At 42.0% G+C, this 22856-nt stretch overlaps 1 long non-coding RNA gene across 1 annotated transcript in view; it reads left to right on the top strand.

Annotated features, from left to right (window-relative positions):
- The window catches only part of LOC112058764 (uncharacterized), a 130813-nt gene extending 108240 nt beyond the window's left edge, over window positions 1–22573 (top strand). The window contains exons 3-4 of the long non-coding RNA XR_010588990.1: window positions 18745–18808; window positions 20243–22573. This is a non-coding gene — a long non-coding RNA (uncharacterized LOC112058764). The remainder of the gene's footprint in view (window positions 1–18744; window positions 18809–20242) is intronic.
- The last annotated feature ends 283 nt before the right edge of the window (window positions 22574–22856 follow it).

The following is a 22856-nucleotide window of genomic DNA, read 5'->3' on the forward strand; positions in this document are numbered from 1 at the left end:
CAGGGTGTATTAATGTGGGATGTTATACAAATCAAAGTAATACAACTGCTTTACAACCCACAAGTGGCTCCGTTCTGATTGCCCTAGGAAGGCTGTTACTGTCTTAGAAGTAGGGCTCTTAACTTGGGGATCACAAGCAGATGTCAGAGTTGTGACTGTCCTGCCTTTCCCATATTGCTAATTGGGGCGGGGGTCTCAGCTAACTCCCTACATGGGAGAGGGCTGCTGAGGGTTTCCTATTATGGAAAAGGGAGTCTTAGTAAGTGGAAGATTGAGAACTACTTCTCTGGCTAGAGATAAAACAAAACAAAACACTAGGATGGTTTGCAGCTACTACATGTGCTTATGGGGTAATGCTGGTTGGGCTTAACTGTAATGTGGTTGCCACTGAACCAAAGCACTATAAAGTAGGAAACATTTGATGAAATGAAGCAAATGACCTGATCACCCTAGAGAGGGATTCAGTGAAAATAGGAGAGACAGACTACAAGCTAGAACATTACAAGAGACCAGGGCATTCAAGTAGAATTCCTTCAGATCAGGAATATGGTATTAGGCACACAGGGTAAATTGCCAAGTAAGCCAATAGATAAAGATGAGTTTAAGACACATCTGAACATTGGTACGACAAGAGAGTGGATTAAAGAACTCAGGGCTAAACCTTCAATGGGACCCACTTGTGAGGCCGCGTGTCATTTCTGACAATTCTTTCTCTCTGGAAGTCGTACACCATCAAAGCCAAAATTACCCCCTATGGAAAACAAGGTGGGTGAGGTCATATCTTTTATTAGACCAACTTCTGCTGGCGATAGAGACAAGCTTTCACAGAGGTCCCCTTCAGGAAAAGGCAAGCAAAGAGGCTCTGGCGGAAAGAGTCAACACTCAGTGACAGCAAGTCTCTCTAGCCAACATGCTTCTTTACGAACTGTAAAGTATCTTTTCACATTATTAGATCCGGTTTTATTGACCCCAAAGGGTCATTTTCATTCACTGACATACCAGTGTCAACTGAGAGGGCAGGAAAGAGACCGAATTACAGAGACCTGTAAATTTCATTCTGACAACACCCTTCACAGGGACAAAATTCAGTCAAGGGAAACAGAAAAAAGAAAAGGAAAAGATCTAAGCAGGAAAGTAAACAAGTAGGAGAGTAACAACTGGACGGGAAAGTCTTTTTAAAAAAGATGCAAGGGGTCTGATTCTCCCCTTGCTCATAGCTGTGTTACAATGGTGTGACTTCATAGACTAGGCATCGATGGAGTTACTACTGATTTACACTAGGGTCAGTGACATGAGAGTCAAGCCCAGTAATTTGACCAGCCTCAAATCAATTTGCATAGTGCTGGTAATTCTAACTGTCTGAACTAATAATTAGAACTCAAGTGTCTCCCTGGCAGCAGTGAAAGTAAGAAATGGTTTTGTTTTATCCAAAATGTAGCCCTTTGCCCATCAGAGGATGTCTTGTATTTAACATCTTCAGTACATTATGGACCAGCTCTCCAACTGATGTAATTCAGCATAGCACCACTGCAATCAGGGGAGATATGCTAGGGTATACATAATTTGGGGTGAAATCCTGGCCCTACTGAAGTCAATGGCAAAAGTGACATGGACTTTAGTGGGGTCAGAATTTCATCTCTGGTTTCTATAGCTTTACTGCCCTTTGAAGTGTTGCTTGCGCCCAAACACTATTTTATATGTTCCTACATTACATTAAGACCACATGTTTGATAAGTTTATGCAGGGTATGAACTGCCTACAATGGCATGTCCGATCTGCGACTGCTGGTAGCAAATATCTCCAACGGCCAGTCATGGGACACTAGATGAGAAGGGCTCTGAGTTACTACAAAGGATTCTTTTCCAGGTGTCTGGATGCTGGGTCTTGCCCACGTGCTCAGGGTCTAAACTGATCACCATATTTGGGGTCAGGAAGGAATTTTCCCCCAGGTCAGATTGGCAGAGACCATGGGGGCTTTTCACCTTCCTCTGCAGCATGGGGAATGGGTCCCTTGCGGGTTTAAACAAGGGTAAATGGCAGATTCTCTGTAACTTGAAGTCTTTAAACCATGATCCGAGGACTTCAGTAGCTCAGCCAGAGGTTAGGGGTCTGTTACAGGAGTAGGTGGGTGAGGTTCTGTGGCCTGCGATGTGCAGGAGGTTGAACCAGATGATCATGATGATCCCTTCTGACCTTAAATTCTAAGAGTCTATGAATTTGATGATACCTGGCAGACTTACGAGAGATGCCTCAAAGCTCACCACCATAGCATGGGACCAAGTCTGATTGAACCAAAAATATCCCTTCCATGTTTCCAGATTTTTTAAAATCACTTTTAGGTTTCAGTATGGCATGAGGTATGGGACGAAGATATCTGCCCACATTTAACAACTACTATCTTGTTTAAATCTGTATCTAGCATATACTGTCCTCTCACATAAAAATGCAAGGAAAGGAAAACCAGGGGCCTAATTCCACCATCCTGCAGATTTTAAAGAACACCGGGGGTTTTGGTGATCACAACCTCCTCCCCACTATTCCAGGCTGGTGGAAGTGCAACGGGGGGTGCTCTAATACAAAACTGGAGGTTAGAAATCCATTGAAAGTTCATGCATGAGCTTCATTTTTTAAATCATAAATAATTATTTTTGTAGGGGCTGGATGATACAATAGGCTGAATTTCTAAATATATTAAGATTTAATGTACCACTGCTTTTATTAATAATTACCTTAAATTAGGAGGGTTGCCCTTGCTGGACCTTTGTATTGTCTTTATTGTCTGTATTGTGTGGTTTTCATGTTGATGTTAGGTCCAAACCCCCCCAAAAAAACCCTCAACTGAGTAGAAGTTTTTAACCATATCCAAATTTCCTGGCTGGACCCTAGACATGTAAAGGACCAAACAAGAACCTCAGCATACACATAAACTTAGTAAAAGTTCTGATTTAAATCTGAACTTTGCAGATCAGACTCATCTCTGCTTTTCATATCTTTGCACAAATACATAAAGCTTATAATTTTGTGCATGGCTAGGATCACCTTGAATCTAATAGGCAGTTCAATCCTCTCTCTGCACCCTTTTGAGATGATCACTTGGGAAATCATTGTTGCATGCTGAACACTGGCATAAATCACATATTACTATTTACACAGAGAACTATAATAAATCAAATCCCATTTCAGAGGCAAAGGGGAGACCAGAGCTCTAATCCTCCAAAAGGACAGAGATTCCAACGTGCCTATGGACTTAAGAGCATTTATATTTATCTAGAACATATTTTACCAGGAAAAGTGAGATGTCCATATGTCATTGCCATGGAAGTCCTGGGGAATGGAATCTGTGTTGGCATAACGACAGATCCATTCTTAAAGGGAAATTGTAAAATATATTTCCTCGCTGGAAAAGAGCTTATTGTAAATAAAGCAGACTACTGTATATCATCTCCCACCCAAAGCAGACACTTTAAAGCACTCCTAAGAAATAGGACTGTTCAGACTCAGAATGTGAGTCAGTTCCTGGAAAAGGGTCTGGGAAATGCCAAGGATGACAGCAGCAAAAAAGCAGATTGCAATCCTCGTGTTATGGAAACAACAGAGCACGAGGAGGCTATACATCTCTATTGCTATTGCTGAAGCAAGTCCGGAGACACGGGCATTTAGCCGTCATCAATAATTGCAGGAAAACAACTCTGTTAATCACATTGTACTTCTGCTAAGAAAAAGAGATACATTTGAGGAGTCTGGGCCAAATTCTGCTCTCAGCTATGCCAATGTAAATTTGGAGGAATCGCACTAGATCAACAATTTTCAAAAACCTACACTTTTACTTAGGTAAACCATGGAGTTGAGAAACATTCAAGTCAGAAGGTCGCCTAAGAGACTCCTCTTGAATTAGCCCTTAAGCATCTCCCTCTCTCTCTATGGGCCGAATGCAAAACTCATTGAAGTCAATGGAAAAGCTCCCATTGGATCAGACCCTGTGGGTCTACTTCTGCCACTCTTACTCATGTTGAATCATAGCACATCCCACTGAATATAAGTTAGAGTGGCAATGTTGGACCCGTGTATAGTAAAATACAAAATAGGCCTGACATGAAGTATTTCCTATACTGATTATTTGTTGGCAAGATAATGGATGACCATTGCACTGAGTTACCAATCCACAATGCGTCTCTGTTCCATATATCTTACTAGCAATTTAAAGACATTTAGACCCTGATTCATCAAAGCACTTCAACACACACCCCATTAACTTCAATTGGACTTAAGCATGTGCTTAACTTTAAGCACATGTATACATGCTTTGCTGAACTGAGGCCTTCAGTAGGTGATCATTCCCTCTCCTCATCCCCAAAAAAGGCAAAATTACTCTGATATCACTACAAATAACTAGAATTGTGGGAAGTGCTGTCAGTAAAATTGGAAATTATACAAATTGGCTTTGTTATAAAATTGAAACTCACATCAGGAGCATCAAAACAAACCTAGGCCCTACTTCAAGGGAAACATGGGCCAATTTACGGTTTTGCATGAAAATCATGGGATATTTGTGTTGAGAAGATTTCAGAAGGGCTCAGAAGCAACCAGACATAACTCAGACTGAAATGCAAGGTGAAGGTGCAAATGAGCGAAAAATAAACAAAATATTCTCATGGGACCTTATGAGCTGAAACTGCAAATTCGACTGTCAGCATGAAAAGGATGTAAATGGTGATCAACAGGAAAATGACTTGCAAAAGTCTCCCTCTCTCAAGCATTCTAGACCTGTTGGAGATAGAAAGTAGTAGTATATCCCATAATCAATAGACATTTCCCTTGTTTTAGAATTAGCTAGTTTCTTAGCCCACAAAACCCATTTAATTCAACTTTGAATTTTTTTAATTTAACAATGCATTAGAAAAATAAAACATAGAAACTATTCTTCAAAATGTTGATATTAAAATTCAAGTTGTGACTTGTTCTCCCCAGAACCGTCCAAAGGAAGATGTCATTTTAAAGGGCAAATCAGCCATTTAGAAATTTGAGCATTTCCTCTGGTAACTCACTAGAGAGTGAAATTCACCCTTGTGAAGAGGCCCAGCACAAGGTCTAAGCCCTTAATTCACAATTAAACTGTGAAAATAGGGTCTCTATGGCTCTTAAGCCTACCACTGATTTTCTGCAATGGTGGGAATTTTATCCTAGGATGTTTCATTTATTCTAAGATTGAATTTTATAACTAAGTCATAGCGATATGATTGCATTGGTGAAACGGTACTTGAGTTCGTGAGAGAGTTAAAGTTGCTTATCTAAAGTTCCAGGCCGTGAGAGGTTAAACATGGCTGGTGTGTATTTTTCCTTTCTAGGATGAATTGTCCACAGCTAAGACACTGCATCTCTGATCTAACCACCAGACCCACAGCAATCAGCAGAAACATTCATTGCCCTTAACATATATGCTTGCTAAGATGTGTTTTAGAAACTTACTCAGATTAAAAGCTATTTTTAAAATCTAAACTTTACTGCTTTATATATCACAATTATATGGGTTTGTCATAAACCTGTAGTCCCAGTACTTTAAATATACCCCTCTTTATTGCCTGCGTTATGCAGTAGTCACTTCAACAAACAATAGGGAAAGAACAGAGAGAGAGAGATAAATTAATGTTGTAGAAAAGGCCAGTCACGTTCTTCTCTTAATGTTCTTTCGTAATACTAATAAAAAGGGACATCCAATAAAATTGTAAAGCAGCAAATTTAAACCAGATAAAGAGAAATCCTTTTTTACTTGACAGATAATTAAGCGTATGGAACTCACTGCCACAAGTTATTATGGTGCAAAAAGAGCTTTGCCGAATTCAAAAAATAACTAAACATTTACATAATAAAAACAGGATAAAACGTTACAATGGGTATAAACTGTAATTGTTAAGGGCACGAGCCCACCTTTCAGTGATATGGGTTAGAAACAATCTTGGGTTGTTGTACGACAGCCCCAGTGGAGTTTCTTGTAACTGTGAAGCAGTGGTACTGCCTACTGACAAAGACAGGTTAGTGGACTGGGTAGGTCACTGGTCTGTTCTAGTATGTCAACTCCCGTCCCTATGATTTGTTAGTGCAGAAGTGGAAGTGATCAATCCATTCTGCACTGCAAGGATATTACACTATGGAGGTCCACACAAGAGAGAAAAAACAGCTGAAACATGATGCCGTATTTTGAGCGTGTACCTTTCCCAAGCTGCTCCATGACAGGTCAAACACTGTAGCATAAAAAATAAAATACAACTCACCTTGTTCCTGAAGTAATAAGATAACAAAATTCAGCTCAGACCTCCTTCCCTGGCCTGACTGCTCCTAGGATTCATACATCTGCTTAGCCACAACCTAGTTCCTCTCTCCAGAGAGCCACCCCCCCTTCTCTTCTCCCCAGGTGGGGTTATCAGCCACATCTCTCACTGAGTCAGCAGAACCCACTTACTCTTCTCCCTGCAGGATCAATACCTGTTAAGAAGAGGGGTCTTGCTGGCAAATGTCGCATGCCTGTTATGTTTGTATATGGTACAGTTTGTAATCTAATATCTTATTACATTACATTGAATGCTCTGCAGTTAGTTTCGCCCTGGGCTTAGAAGAGGTGATCTCATTTTTAGGACCCCTGGGAGGACACAATATTTTATTGATGAAAGCTGAATACATACATACGTCTGTACAAGTCCCATGCAGACCATAAAGGTTCCAAGTAGAACTGAACACACAATACCCTGGATTGAAAAGAACACCCTAGCCCTGGGTAACAAAGCAAACACAATCATCCTGCACCAGACCTATCTTCCTTCAGAGAGGCTCTGGCACCAAGCAGTCTCCAGCCGAGTCCTGGCCCCCGCTAGGCCTTTCTTCCAGGAGCTAGTATGAGAGACCTGCCCTCCCTCCCAGCCTCTTCTCAACGGTGCTGACCCTCTCCTTTTAACCCCCCCCCCTCTGCCCCGCCTCCAAGCCTGGCAGTATTTGCAGGTGAAGCAGGATGGGGCTGACTGAGCCTACAGCAGCTCATGAACCCTTTCCTGGCCAATGGAGGGTTTGTACACCCCATCACCACCGGGGAAGGGACACTTCATGTCCTCAGCCCCTCTAAAAAGGCTTGTGCTTTGCTCCAATGGCCCTGAAAATAAACGTGTGTACACATGGAACCACCCACCTACTGGCAACTCTATGGGGAAAATGAGCTGGACAACTCAGGTGGCATGTGAGTTAAATGCTAATTGGCATGACACTAAAATGCAGGAATATGTTACACACATAAAATAGCATCCGCTGTGATAAACAAAGTGGTTTGATTGTCCTTACGGCATCTCCAGTAAGGTGCTCTCCAGCAGCAAAATGCACCCCTGTGCCAAGGGCCAGCAAAAGTTCCACCTGCTACTTAAGACCTCAAAATAGAGGTGCAGTTTTTCTGCTGAGGGGTGAAGTTCATCCTAGAAGAGGAGACAGCTTGTCTGATTTAACATCAGGCTACATTTAGATAAACATGTACAGGTCTGTCTCCTCTTACGCGGGGGTTCCGTTCCGCGGTTAGCGCGTAAAGCGAAAACCGCGTATAGCTAAAACCCCATTGAGTTCAATGGTGGGCGAAATTGCCTGCACTACAGGTATAGTATTAAAACTGTTGTTTTTCTCTTTTTTTTGTTTTTGTTTTTTGTTTTTTGCCGACCGCGTAAAGTTGAAATTGCGCATGTTAAATGCATGTAAGATGCGACAGACCTGTACAGGCAGTCTCTCTTCATGCACTGCAAAAATATGACAAGAGAAGGGTCAGGGCAACTCTGCCTATTCGGTAGGAGCTCTTAAATATCCAATGCTATACCCTGACTTGATTTTTTTAGAACAGTAGGAAAACGCCAGACATATCCAGGTTTGCTTTTCTTACCCTACCACAGTACTTAGTCTATTGTTAACTATATTTTGTAGCCCATAGGGCTAGCTTGCCTTCATTATATTCAGCTATAATGCAAGGAACCTACAGGCCTGTACCCTATAAGACATTTGCATCAGCAGTTTTAGCAGAAGGCTTGAGGCCTATGAACTTTGGCACTGATAAATGGCCCAACAGAAAACCCCAAATACTGGGGAGCTGAAAACAGAATGTTTAAGGGGAATTTCCAACCACAGGAACATGAGTCCAACCACAAGAGTGCCATGGCAATGAATCAACGTACATGATAATGACAGGTACCTCAGTTACATCCACAGATACCTAACCGCAAGAGGGCCATGGCAATGAATTGACGTCTATGATAACAAGTTGAGATCATTGATATACTAACCTGTAGGAGAAGGACACTCCAACATTAGTAAGAGGAGGAAATACAAATAAGGAAAAGGGGTAAAACCCCAACTGAATATGCATTAGATATAGTGGCGTAAGCGTAACATATTATAAAAGTTGCATCCCAGCCTAGGTGCAGTAGGAGAAGGAGACGTAGCCCATGGGAGGTGCCAGAATGATGGCCACTGGTAATGAAGGGGAAGGTGATGGTGATGAGGAAGATGATGGCTGGCATTTCAGGTGGTCCTGTACAGGATGATGTGAGTATATGGATGTGCATCTGTACATTCTGTAGTATCTCTAAATACCTTACTGAGCTGGAGTGTTGGTGACTGTGGTAAATGTATTAATAAACTATTCATAAATATAGAAGGGTTCCTATAGTGTGAGTGTTGCAGCTGTGCACATCGGGGTTCCCAACTATACAATGATTTGAATAATACTGGGCCTGATCTTGGGACAAGAACCTGTCTACCCTCAAAGTGATATCTGGGGATTCTTAAGTAATCAAAATAATTAATACATAATCTCTAGATCAGGCTACAACTTCTAGGTCTCAGTGTATTTAACATTATTAACAACAGAGGGTCCTGTGGCACCTTTGAGACTAACAGAAGTACTGGGAGCATAAGCTTTCGTGGGTAAGAACCTCACTTCTTCAGATGCAAGTAATGGAAATCTCCAGAGGCAGGTATATATCAGTGTGGAGATAACGAGGTTAGTTCAATCAGGGAGGGTGAGGTGCTCTGCTAGTAGTTGAGGTGTGAACACCAAGGGAGGAGAAACTGTTTCTGTAGTTGGATAGCCATTCACAGTCTTTGTTTAATCCTGATCTGATGGTGTCAAATTTGCAAATGAACTGGAGCTCAGCAGTTTCTCTTTGGAGTCTGGTCCTGAAGTTTTTTTGCTGTAAGATGGCAACCTTTACATCTGCTATTGTGTGGCCAGGGAGGTTGAAGTGTTCTCCTACAGGTTTTTGTATATTGCCATTCCTGATATCTGACTTGTGTCCATTTATCCTCTTGCGTAGTGACTGTCCAGTTTGGCCAATGTACATAGCAGAGGGGCATTGCTGGCATATGATGGCATATATAACATTGGTGGACATGCAGGTGAATGAGCCGGAGATGTTGTAGCTGATCTGGTTAGGTCCAGTGATGGTGTTGCTGGTGTAGATATGTGGGCAGAGTTGGCATCGAGGTTTGTTGCATGGGTTGGTTCCTGAGTTAGAGTTGTTATGGTTAGATCTACAACCCATCCTGGACAATGATCCCTCACTTTCACAGACCTTGGGAGGCAGGCCAGTCCTCGCCCACAGACAACCTGCCAACCTTAAACATATTCTCACCAGCAACCACGGACCGCACCATAACAACTCTAACTCAGGAACCAACCCATGCAACAAACCTCGATGCCAACTCTGCCCACATATCTACACCAGCAACACCATCACTGGACCTAACCAGATCAGCTACAACATCTCCGGCTCATTCACCTGCATGTCCACCAATGTTATATATGCCATCATATGCCAGCAATGCCCCTCTGCTATGTACATTGGCCAAACTGGACAGTCACTACGCAAGAGGATAAATGGACACAAGTCAGATATCAGGAATGGCAATATACAAAAACCTGTAGGAGAACACTTCAACCTCCCTGGCCACACAATAGCAGATGTAAAGGTTGCCATCTTACAGCAAAAAAACTTCAGGACCAGACTCCAAAGAGAAACTGCTGAGCTCCAGTTCATTTGCAAATTTGACACCATCAGATCAGGATTAAACAAAGACTGTGAATGGCTATCCAACTACAGAAACAGTTTCTCCTCCCTTGGTGTTCACACCTCAACTACTAGCAGAGCACCTCACCCTCCCTGATTGAACTAACCTCGTTATCTCCACACTGATATATACCTGCCTCTGGAGATTTCCATTACTTGCATCTGAAGAAGTGAGGTTCTTACCCACGAAAGCTTATGCTCCCAGTACTTCTGTTAGTCTCAAAGGTGCCACAGGACCCTCTGTTGCTTTTTACAGATTCAGACTAACACGGCTACCCCTCTGATACTTAACATTATTAACATTATTCTAATGTTCTTCTGTTCAAAAGATAGAACTTTGCTCCCTAATTTCAGTTACCCCTCCTTTTGGGGGTGTCATGTCATCTGGTCCCATGAGGAACCATGAGAAATACATCAGGTACCAAAATCCACCACAGAAACATTCCAAACGCCTTCCTAAAGTACAGAGACTTAATACACACAGAATAATTCAGAGGGAGTACAGTACCCACACTTGAACTAGAGTCACTTAACTTCCAAGTGAGTAAACTGAATTAATTTCTCCAATAGCTCACTCCAGAAGAGACCTACAGCTAATCCACAGGTCATCAAAAATCCCACGCAGCCTTATACAACCCCTGTGTCTCTGTCCTAAAAGGGACAACATCCAAGAATTTTGGAGTCATTAACCAAAGTGCAGAGAGATTACCTATTATACAACAGCTTTAGGAGGATATAAATTTCACAGCCTTTGATACATCACTCCAAAGAGCATGGGTCAGTAGATCTCATTATGCATGAGTGTCAGAGGAAGCACTAATCAAGTTAGTTCCCAAGTTTTGGTACCATAGACTCTTGGAAATGCCCTTATTGGGGCACCATTAAACGCAACTAAAATATCAAGGCCCTAAAACTAAGACACCCCTCAAAATGCATTCACAGGAAAATTTCTAATGAAGTTTCTTTGTATGATTCACAAACAAAACTGGACTTGGAATGAGAAACCCATGTTTAGAGAAGTTTAGAAATGTTGATGTTAAAGAATCATCATGTTTTACGTAACTCCCACTCCCTTTTCTAACAGATTAAGGGTAGCACAGAGTAACATATACTGACTTACAACATTGAAATAGAAAATGAAGAATTGCTAATGGTAAGGTTAAGAGCTTTGATAGCTACATTTTTAATTATATTTAATGAAGGAGTACAGATGAGGTAAAACTTAGGACAAGTCCTTGCTGGAATAAGTGTGTGTAGCGGCTTGGAGGGGTTCCTCCTTCTCTGTGGCAGAGGAAGGCCACTCCGCCTCGCTATGCCACCTAGCGGCTGAGAGCCAATCAACAAGGGATTAGCACCAATAACAGTCTGTAGCCAGTCTAGCTGGGGCAGGCAGCAATACAATCAGGCTCAGCCCTGTGGGCGGATCCGAGCAATATCAAGCAATATCTGAGCAATATCTCCCTGGCTGGGGCAGAAGGCAAACAAACACAGGCCATAAAGCCTAAGGTGGATAGGCTGCCACAGGGGTGGGGCTGGCAGCAGGGGGTAGGGGACCCTGGGCCCACCCTACTCTACCAGGTCCCAGCCCAGGGCCCTAACAGTGGCACGGAATCCCACCACAGAGTCAGTGGCGGTCCTACCAAAACACGCTGACCGTAGCTTCAGCAAAACACAACCAGACTAATGTCTGGTTTCCCTGGGCTACTTCCTACTCCTACCTGGTTGTAGGGCTTTGTCGCTCATGTGCCCTCAGGCTCCGCAGGGTACTTGGCAGCCAGCAGTTCCAGCAGGTCCTTGGGGTGTTTGCCAGGTGACAGTTCCAGAAGCTCCTCCAGAGGCAGAGGTTGATACAGCTCAACTCCTGGTTCAGGAACCAGCAGCAAGGCAACCGCGTATGACTCCTTCCCTGGCTCTCCATCAACTGAGCTGGAGGTCCCACCTTTTATACTTCCTGTTTGGCCCCTCCATTTCTGGCACAAGGGGCAGGCCCAGCCTGGTTCTGCCCACTAGGGGGCGGGGAGTGGTTCCTCCCTGTCTGTGTCGGAGGGAAGCAACTCCGTCTTGCTACTGTGTGGTTTTGCAAATTCTTCTTTTAAATAGCATTGCTAATCTGCTTAAACTGTTATTGCCCATAGAATAAAGGCAATCTATTGTGTTGGAACATGTAAGTAAAAAAGAGACAAGCATGAAATGATGAATAAGCCCTACCTTTTTCTGGGAAGACCCAGGGCAGGGTGACACAAAACCAACATGATCCAGAAACTGCAAACCCAGCAGGAAAAATACAGAAGTTGGGTAACTGAATCTCATGCATGCGTAATGTCTGGGTTACCAAAAATCGAAAGGGTCGATGTGCTAAAAGCCATTTGGATAAAGATTAAGTAATCTGCAATGTAGAAATATAGAAATGACCTAAATGAGCATGGGCCCTAACTGGAGAAACACCGGACCAGAAACTGAAGAATGGGACTGAAGGACCAGACCTAGGGGTCACGGAAGATGAAAGAACTTTCTGGTGCCCCAGAATGTGGTAACTTAGGCCCATTTACCAAGCCTTGTCATTATTATTTGTCAGGTATAAATGTATGTCCCGACATGATAAGTGATAATAATTCTGTCTGAAATTGTATAAATAAAGGCAAAAATTGATTAAACCTAAATTGGGTGGACTTGTGACTCCGTTTCCCAACTTTTACCCCCAAAACACTATTTCTCCTGATTTTCTCAGTTCTTGCTCTACCCTCAGTGAGCAACAGAAATATTGTCCTGCTCATCCATAATTGGAAAAAGGGGGAAGTGACTTAATTTCAGGGCCGGTTGACATTTGTGTTTGCTTTTTCGGTTGGTCTGTCAAAATTTTCAGGAAAAATTGTCATTAAAACCCCCTCACAGAACAAGATACTTTCTGTTTACAGTTTTCTGGGGGGGGGGGGGGAAATAATCAAGGAAACCATGAAAATTTTCATTTTGTCAAATCCTCCATTTTCTACCCCAAAAAAAATTTGAAGGAAAATTTCTCATCAGCCCTACTTTGAGATGTCTGTTGTTCTTTGTTGTGTTAGCTCTCTCTAGTTCCCACTATATTTAACATTATTAAAACTATCCTTTTCTGTCTATTCTACCTAATTTAACCTTCCTCAGATTTAAGGCATTTGTAGAAACACAGGTGCAAGACAGTCCCCTAAATTAGCTTCTCCAGTCTACAGCAAATAGACCAGCTGCTGCCTTTAAGAACAATGTAGAAATGCTTCCAATTGATATCAGGCCCATCCACTTTGGCTCAGACTGTGATGCAATCTCTGATAATCTCCTTGGGGAAGAAGATTATGAAGAGTTGATGGCCACTGAACACAGAGTGCTGGCCCAAGTTTCTCTCTCTTCATCTTTCTGAGGTGACATTAGTCCTCTCTGGTGTGGTCAATAGCAGGGCTGCTGTGTTTTTCAAGCTTGAAGAAGAATCAATCTGTTTTCTGCCAGTGGATGTGCCCACTTTACCCAGAAGTATCACAAGGCTGCCTAGAATTAATCCCTTCTCTTCACTCACACTTTCCATTAATGACATTCCAAGCTTGTGCATTCACTTACAGATGGAAACTCCAGATTGTTAACAAGGTAGCACTAGAAAGTGTGGCAAGTTCAATATTCTTCACAGAGTAGGGCACAAAAGACAATAGCAGTAAAGTGCAGGCTGTGAATACATTAATAATAGCAGCCACATAAAAAGAATGTCTCATAATTGTTTACTGGGGTAGGAGAGACCATGATATCTATTGCATCACAGTTAGCAGAATCCATAGCATGTTTCCTGTCACCATAATGAGTTTCATCTTTGATTCTGGGAGTCCTTGCCACATTTGGTCATGTTACAAAGTGTCTTGAGACTCTTTATGATTTTGTTAGTGTGAGAGTCCACAATCAAAATGATTAATAGAATTCAAAACAACCATTTAGAAACAAGAGGTGATAAACAGGGAAACAGAAACTAACTGAAAATGAAGCAACCGACAACGTTTTCAATGAAAGTTTGGGTGAAAAATTACAAAGAATGAAAGTTTTCCAAAAAGTGTATTCACCGACAGAAAAAAAAAAGCCTAAATGTAATGTGGAAAATATGTGAATATGACTAATTTGCTAATCTCCAAAGAAAACTGCAAATCTGATTGTATTAGTAAGATGTCACTTAGAATAAGTCACAAAATTCAGCCATATATTCATCCACAATACCAGCCACACTGCTTTCTCTCGTTGTAGAATATAGCCTGGATTTACCCATGGTTCTCAAGTTTCTGTCTAGGTTTATTCCAAACCTGAATCTCAAATGTAATGAAAAAAGGCTGAAAGAAAAGATCTGGCAACAACCCTTCAGGTGCTGTTCAAAGAGTGCTTTAATTATGAAGAAAGTGAACTTGGATATCTGTCAGCACTTTAATATAATGCCCATGAGTGTGACCACACCATTTAACTCCTTCCAATCAAATGGAAATGTCTAGTCTGTAATATCAGAGATGAAAATGAGCTAACACAATTGTCTCTGGGAGGCATCCATATCATGGGATGGGCGAACTGGTTGGGGGAAAACTATTATCTGAACGGACTCCAATCATGGCTCCAATTCATCAATCAGAACAAGCCCAACCTGCTCTTTAAATTTTGGCTCAGTCTGAATAGAGAAATTAAGCCTTCTTTCAGTAGCTTTCCCTACAGACTGATCTCTTAGGCCTCATCATTAGGAACTTTTTTTAAAAAGAGTTTGAAAAAGGCATCTCCGCTAATGAAGGAAAATTTCATAAGCAACATGGCTTAACTCTACATACACTCAGGTTTCAGAGTAGCAGCGTATTAGTCTGTATCCGCAAAAAGAACGGGAGTACTTGTGGCACATTAGAGACTAACAAATTTATTTGAGCATAAGCTTTCGTGGGCTACAGCCTACTTCACTGGATGCATGTAGTGGAAAATACAGTAGGAAGATACATATATACACATTTCATGTTCTCTGTGTATGTATATATATCTTCCTACTGTATTTTCCACTACATGCATCTGATGAAGTGGACTGTAGCCCACGAAAGCTTATGCTCAAATAAATTTGTTAGTCTCTAAAGTGCCACAAGTACTCCTGTTCTTCCTACATACACTATATCTCCCTTGCACGAGGCTGGTTCTGTTGACCTGCATGGAGACGCACAGGCTAGTGGCTGGCCTGTCAGCTTTATTGTATGTGCTAGTCTGTTAGAGCCCTAGTGTGAGAACTGGGACACATGTGGAGAGGAACTCTAACCAATCTTCTCACCATGCTTTCTCTCTCCTTTCCCCGCTGCATATCCAGGCAGAGCCAGAAACAACTGGGGTTCACCCCCTAATGTGGAAAATAGCAGTGGAACACCGATCATTAGACTCATTGTTGAGGGGAAAGCCCAGTAGATCAGCGACACCATGTTATCGGGTTAGAGGTGCTCTAAGGCAATGAGCCTCTCACTGCCTGCACGTTGGATTTTGGTTTAGGCCCAGATCTGTGTCATAAACCTGATGCAGAAAAGAAACATGAATTAAATAAATTAAATCTAGGGACATATATTTCAAATGAATCTTTTTTGCAGATATTCCTCAATGTCCTCCTCTTATTCGTCACCTCTCTTTTCTTGGTTCAGCTGGCAAGCCGAGTCTGGTTGTTTCATTTTTAACTATTGCCCCTCTGTAAAATGAACACCTTGTTCCGCTATAATTCATTTCCCCCCTCCTTAGGGATCTTACATCGTAATCTTGATTTTTGCAGGTGGAATAAATTTTGAAGATGAATCACCAATGCTACCTAATTTTCATCAGCCTTGGCTCTTCAGTAATCAACTGGAGCTCTCTCTCCTTTTCTTTATTGGGAGGACAGAGATTTTTTGTTGCTGGATGAGTTTAGAGATCGCCCAGTTTCCACATTACACACACGATCAACAGAGCTGCGCGGTGGTGGCGTCTCTACATCTTCCTGTAGTAATGCCTAGAAAATAAAACATTCTGAGTTAAATTCTCTTTCTCCCCTCTCAGCACTGAGCAAATGGGCCTTGTGTGGGGATTGAGGGGAGTGGACAGAATCCACCCTAATCCCAGACAAAGCACTGGCCAGCCCACAGTCACTCTCTCTCTCTGAGAGAGAGCTCCATCTCCACAGCTAGAATAATGGCCATGACTCATTGAGAACCCCCTGCACAGGGATTTGTGGCCACTGATCCCTGTGGATGCAGAATGTCTGGCAAAATCCCTGTCCCTGATGCTTCTCCTTGCTCCACTGAGATCAGCTCCTTCACATGCAGGAGGGTGTTTCTGCTCTCTCCCCTCCCAGACATGCTGCTGCTGTCTTGGGAGCTCTTTAACTCCTAATATGCCAGGTGAATTTCACCACTGGGCACAGACAATCAGTATTGTTTCCAATTATTTCTTGCCATACTTTCTGTCATGACCATATCAACTTTCCTGTCTTAGCCACCTGAGAGAGACCTCCAGTTCTGGTAATATTTCTTCCTTCTTGGTTATCAAGAATGTCAGTCCATAGCTCCAGCTGGTTTTCTTTTATAAAATAGATGATGTGTCTGCAATATCACTCAGGTCTGTTTATACAGTCACTACCCATTCGCCCTGGGAGCTCAGCTTTCATTTTTAAACTGGCAAGTGGAGATGGATTTACATTAGTTGAATTTCACTTATCGGTGCAGTTGGCTCTGGATCAGGTCCTGAATACTTAATATAAATTCTCTGGGCCCCATTCTCACTGCCCCTAAAGTCCACTCTAATAAGAATCAGACCCCCGGTGTCTTTATCACGTTAGTGGTTCTGGGTACTTTGGAGAAAGAATTTTATGCTACCACCATGCTGAAGTTTAGGCAATCAGCTACTAGAAAGCGAAGAATGGGCTAGTGGTTAGGGTGCTAACTTTGGACTTGGGAGAAGTCCCAGGTTCACCACACACTACCTGTGTGAACACATGCAAGCCACATATTCTGTGGGTATCAGTTCCCAATCTGTAAAATGGGGCTAATAGCACCTCCCTACCTTACAGGGGTGTTGTGAGGATACCCACATTAATAGTAAAAGATTGTGAGGTGCTCAGATACTGTGGTAATGAGTCCGATAAGTACCATAGAGAGATACTACAATGACAGTGACCACATAAGCCCCTGGATAAACTGATGCTCAAGAACAAGACAGTCATCTTGTATTTTCCTACCAGTCACCATTTCTCCCCCGTTTATTCAGGAAAGAGTGAGGCAAAGAGGGAGCAAATATTTCAGGGAACAACATACCTTTAAACAAGGGATATAATTTAATCATGTATAAAAACTGAAAATTGACCGTAAAAATGCATTGCTGGTTCTGTTCTTCTTGTCACTCAGCAACTTCCGTGTCAAGTTTACTCAGTTAATAAATAAAGAGATTTGTTTTCCCTCACGGGAAGCTCTGAGAGCTCAATGCACAGCTCATTGCCAGGGATGACGATTCTGTGTCCAACCCTCTATGGGTTTTAGAAGGCAACAATCACCACATTACCTAGGCGAGATCTCAGGTAACAACTATTAGTGATTGCAGCAAAATGGCCACCCCATCATGCCCCTTAGTGACTAATTGTGGCATTGCAGCAGCTGTGCCTCGGTTTCCCTCCTGTGTTCTTCAGCCTATTCTAGCTGTAGGAATGGCCTGATCCTCCAGCCAAGATCTCTCCAAGACCCTGCTCCCTCCCCCACACCTACACACACACACTCTCTGAGCTGCAAAGTCCTTTAACAAGTCCAAGAGAAATATAGAGACAACTACATCTTCAACCCCAATCAGACCCAGCTGGCTACCCCTCTCCCTTGCAGACAAGCCTCAGCTATAATGCAATGTCTTTACATCTGTTCACAGGTTCCTCTGCCTTCCTCCACCCTGCAGTCTTGGCCTGGCACAGTTCTCTACCTTCCCAGGAGTTCAGGCTGGCTGTCATCCCTCAACAGTTCCTGATCTTTCCTCAGGCGTCAGGATCACTGTCTGCTTCTCTGCCCCTTTAGCATTCTTGGCCTTCTACCAGGCCCCTGCTAAAAGAGAGGGAACTCACTACATCCCCTCCTCTGGGTCTCCTGTCCCAACTGGCCGTTGGTAGCCTCTTTTAAGACTATCCTCTCCACCTGACAACACCATCCTCAGGTGCAAAGAGGGAGATTACTAGCACTCCCAGGCTCCTTTAACCTTCTAGGTGCCTAGCAGTGTTTACACCCTGTCACTGCGATGCATGTTCTCACTCACTCTCTCACATTTGGATTGCGTCTGCATTGGTAATGGGAGCAAAAACACAGCTCTGTCAGAGAGAGCCAGAGAGAATCTTGAAAACATATTGGAGAGCAGCAGATCGGATGAGTCAAAAATTGCCATTTTTATGCTGTCACATTTCTAACCACAGCCATGCTGTCAGCCATATGTTTTATTTTAAGCAGACTGTGTTTACAACCAAAAGGCAGGCTAGCATTTTGCCAGATTGAGTACAAATGGAATTAAATAGGTTGTACTGGGGGCACAACCAAAGTCATATGATTGACGACACTTCAATACAGTGAATATGCTGCACAGTCACAAATGATGCATATGTTTCAAATATCCAGTGTAATATATTTCAATCCATACTGCTTGTCTTTTGCAGGGCCTTTGTTCTTCAAAGCACTCTACAAAGTGTAACTGATCTATCCTTACATCACCACGGTTAGGTAAGAAAGTGTCATTTTACAAGTGAGAAAATTCAGCAGGAAGATTATGTGACTTGTCCAAGGTACAGAGGGTGTCAGTGTCAGAGTTGGGATTCAAACTCCAGAGCCCATGACTTCTATTCATGTGTTCAGGATGACCAGACCATATCTCTTTTCAATATCTGATGGAGAGTTGGTGTTTCTGGATATGATTTATATGGTACATTTCAGTATGTGTGATAGGAACATCCTATACTATGATGTTTACGATGTATGCATTTCATTACGCAGCGTATGTGTTTCACTATATGATAAATGCATTTCAGTTTCACTATAAATAGATGGTATGAATTATGTCCCCAGTAACCTCTCATACAAAGCCTTTGTGGTTTAGCTCTAAATCATAAATCCGAGATGAACCGGACACCAATGCAGTTGATCCAAAATAATAAATAAATAAAAAGTGGATGTTTCAACCTCGCACTTGAAAAGCTTGACACTCCATATGGACCAAAATATCTACGGGTTAATCTTCTCCATGCGAGACCTCAAACTACAGTGCAACTTCAGCACTACATTTTGCCACTCAGTATTTAATTTCACTCTACGTACGCATTGCAAACATTAAAATACGTAGCACTGAACACTTTTCAAAGCAGTGCAAGAGATTTAGCCACAACTTCCTTTAAAAGTGATCATTGTGCAGTATTTTCCACAGAATGAGGAAGTGGTAGGTTTTTTTTTTTTAATTCTTAATTCATTTAAGTCTCTGAAATCTTCGCACTACGTGTCTTGCGTCATAAAAAAAATGCATTTGCAGTTAATCTCCAAAATCGCAAAGACAATACTAATCCATACACTTTAAAAAGAAAAATCTGACTAGACCTACTCTAAATACTGTCAAATTTAGTAAATTAGCAGAGTAAATATTTTAATATATGGATCATGCAGCTTCTGATTTATCAGTTGCTTTTGAATATTTCCTAAATCTTATAGTACCTGTGGATAGCTACTACTCATCAACTTCACTTTCACATTCCATTCATGGAAGATGTCTGGCTCAGGCACCTGCATTGCTTTGAAAATGTCAACCGTTTACTTTCAAAAACAATTTTCCGAACTTAATAACTTTTATTATATGAATGTAATAACTTCTCCTCATTTCATATATAGTCAAACTCTACTCTCATTTATATCCATTCAACCAGAATGTCTACAATAGGGGTGTATGGCTGTCACTAAGCTCAGGAGTGGGATGGGTGGATGGATTTATACAAGCTTATTACTGCCCTAGACTCAATAATTACTTATAATATATAGTAGATCTAAGCATTATGAGTTGGATTTTTTTTAAGCAGATGGATTAGCATTTTCTTTGTGAGCATGCACTAACTTTGTGATTTTGGAGATAAGTTAACCTAGCAATTCTAAAATGCCTGTTTGTTTGCTTTTTAGTAATGATGCAAGACACATTCTGGAGGGTTTCAGCTGCTTCTACAAAGGACTAAATAAAATAATCCTCCTCCCACTTCCTCAACCAGTGTAAAACACTGCACATGATCTGTACTATCAGCTTACCATTTAACAGTTACCCACCACATCTCCAACAACTCCTCCACCACAAAAGCTACTGGTGCCAACTACAAAAAAACACCTACCATCCTCACTCACCAGTAGAGGCTCAGACTCACTGTCATTCAGTTGCTGGAGGGATCTGAAGTGTTGACAGTTATGCATCACGCTCTCTTATGATGAATTTTTCACAGGGAAGGTGAAGTTGTGTTCCTGTTTATAAGTGTGAGCCAGCTTGGGGGACCTGGATAAAGAGAGCTGTAGGGGGACCGGAAGCCTTTTTTCAGTCTTGTGCCTTGAGTTGGCTAGAGTGACGGCATGTGCTCCCTTCCGATAGTTGACTGAGCTGCCTTCAGTGCTCTGACATGCTGCGAATGAAGAAACCAGATCAGATCCTAACCTCACATCCCAATGGGTCAGTACTACCCATATGACCACTGCAGAATGACTTAGACTTAGTACCCGTGGCATTCCGAGGAAGTGGAGAGGTTAAACCATCTTCGGAGTTTCTCTTGTAGAACTTGCTGAAGCTGTGCAGGTTGGAGGTGCACTGGTACCCCATGAAAATCACCACCCAAGGCTGTTTCCCATGCGATCTGTGCCGAAGGCCAGCTCCAAAAGTACTTTGTACAAGACCCAACATAGAGGACTCAGTGTGTGTTGTTTTGGTTGCACTATAAAGGGGAGATTTTCAAAGGCACAAATGGGAGTAGGCTTTCACACTGACTTTCAAGGGAAGTCGGCACCCTCCTCCACTATTACAGATGGCACTAGGACGATATCTTCCACCTCACTGTTATTGTGTCAGTATAGCCAGGGAAGAGAGGTGGTTTCTGAGGCCAGTAGGTTCGAGGCCGTGTAGGGCTTTTTAACAGAGCAAAACCAGCACCTTGAATTCTACCCAGAAAACAATAGACATCCCACGCAGATCATAGAGTAATGGTGAAATATGCTCCTGGCAAGAGATATTGCTTAACAAGCCAGCTATCGAATTCTGCACCAGCTTTCTGGATAGATTAAAGGAGTAGCCACATATAGAGTGCAAATCAGTGAACTAATCTCAAGGTGACAAAGGCATCGGTTGACGTAGCCAGGTCTGCATGTCCCCAAAGGAAATTGCAACCTCTTGGCCACAGATCAAGGAAGAAAAGCTGTTCTGGTCATTTGTTGTTACCTAATGGTAGAGTAGCAGCTGAGAATCTAACTAGATCCCTGGATTGTGAACTCAAACAATAGGTGGGGACAAATGCTTAATCAGAAGGGCAGATATTTTCCTCACTATATCTTCTTGTCACTTCCTCCAAGCAGGATCACATGGGTCTCATCTGGATGGGCCCACAGACAGCTAGTCAACAGCACAATCACATTACCCCTTTGATTCATGCTTCAACAAAATTCCCAGCCAGCACTAACTGTGCCAGAATTCATCCTGCAGTGTCATGCAGCCAGGAGCATCAGACTTCATCAAATCATGAACGCTGGGAACTTGAATGACCACGAAGCTTGCATTTGTTAGCATGATCCAAGACACAGTTATAGGCCAAACCAATGAAATTTGGACTTTACATCTTGACGCAAGTTCATGCCTTACATCGTATTTCTTCTCATCCTATAACCACTTATCCAATACAATGGGGATGGCAGGACACAAGACCTTCCAAGTGGTCCCCTGTCCTATGCCTCCACCTTTCCAAGATACAGCAGCATTTTTTTTTTTACCCTCTCAGCCACTCTAATCAGCACTTTTATTAAAAGTCTCAGTAGAGGAACCAAGCAGTGAATGGGCTTGGAGAGTGAATTAATGAAAAGATTTACAGCAGAGGACATTTCTGAAAAACCGCTCCAAGACAAAAAATTATTACAAAATCTAACCAACTTTGGGTCAATGTGTCCCAGTTGCGAGTTGTTCATGTTCTAGTTTGTCGTATGATATTGTATTGTTCGCATTATTATCACCAGATGTAGTCTGACCATTATTCTTTGAAGTCATGAGTGAAACATCTAATGTTCCAATAATCTTGGGGAATAGCAGGAGTAAAATATAAATTACATTAAAATGCCAAAACTCACTCTTCAATTATTTTAACAAATGTCGTAAATACGTAAAATAAGAAGCCCTTTAGGAAAATAAATATTACCCATTATTTTTCTCTTTATTTGTGCATTTACTGTAATAAGATGTTGTCGAAATATAAATACAAATATAGTCACTCTCTTGGAGCCTGGTTTGGTTTAAATTACCGTAAATCCTAAAAAATTCATTGTTTCCTGGAATAAGGAATGTCCTGGGACATTTTCCCGAGTGGGCAAATAAGTACTGTATTGCAATTCAAAAAGCAATTAGATTATGTAATTTACAGTACAAGTTGGAAACGTAGAAAAATGAAAAGGGTTTTTCAGCAGTTGCAGTTTAATTAACATCAACAGTACAGCAAAAATGTCAAATATAGCAGAATCTTAAGAAAATAACCTTTACCATTTGATCAATGAGAACAAT

This window comes from Chrysemys picta, chromosome 7 (assembly GCF_011386835.1).
Source record: "Chrysemys picta bellii isolate R12L10 chromosome 7, ASM1138683v2, whole genome shotgun sequence".
Lineage (NCBI taxonomy): Eukaryota > Metazoa > Chordata > Testudines > Emydidae > Chrysemys > Chrysemys picta.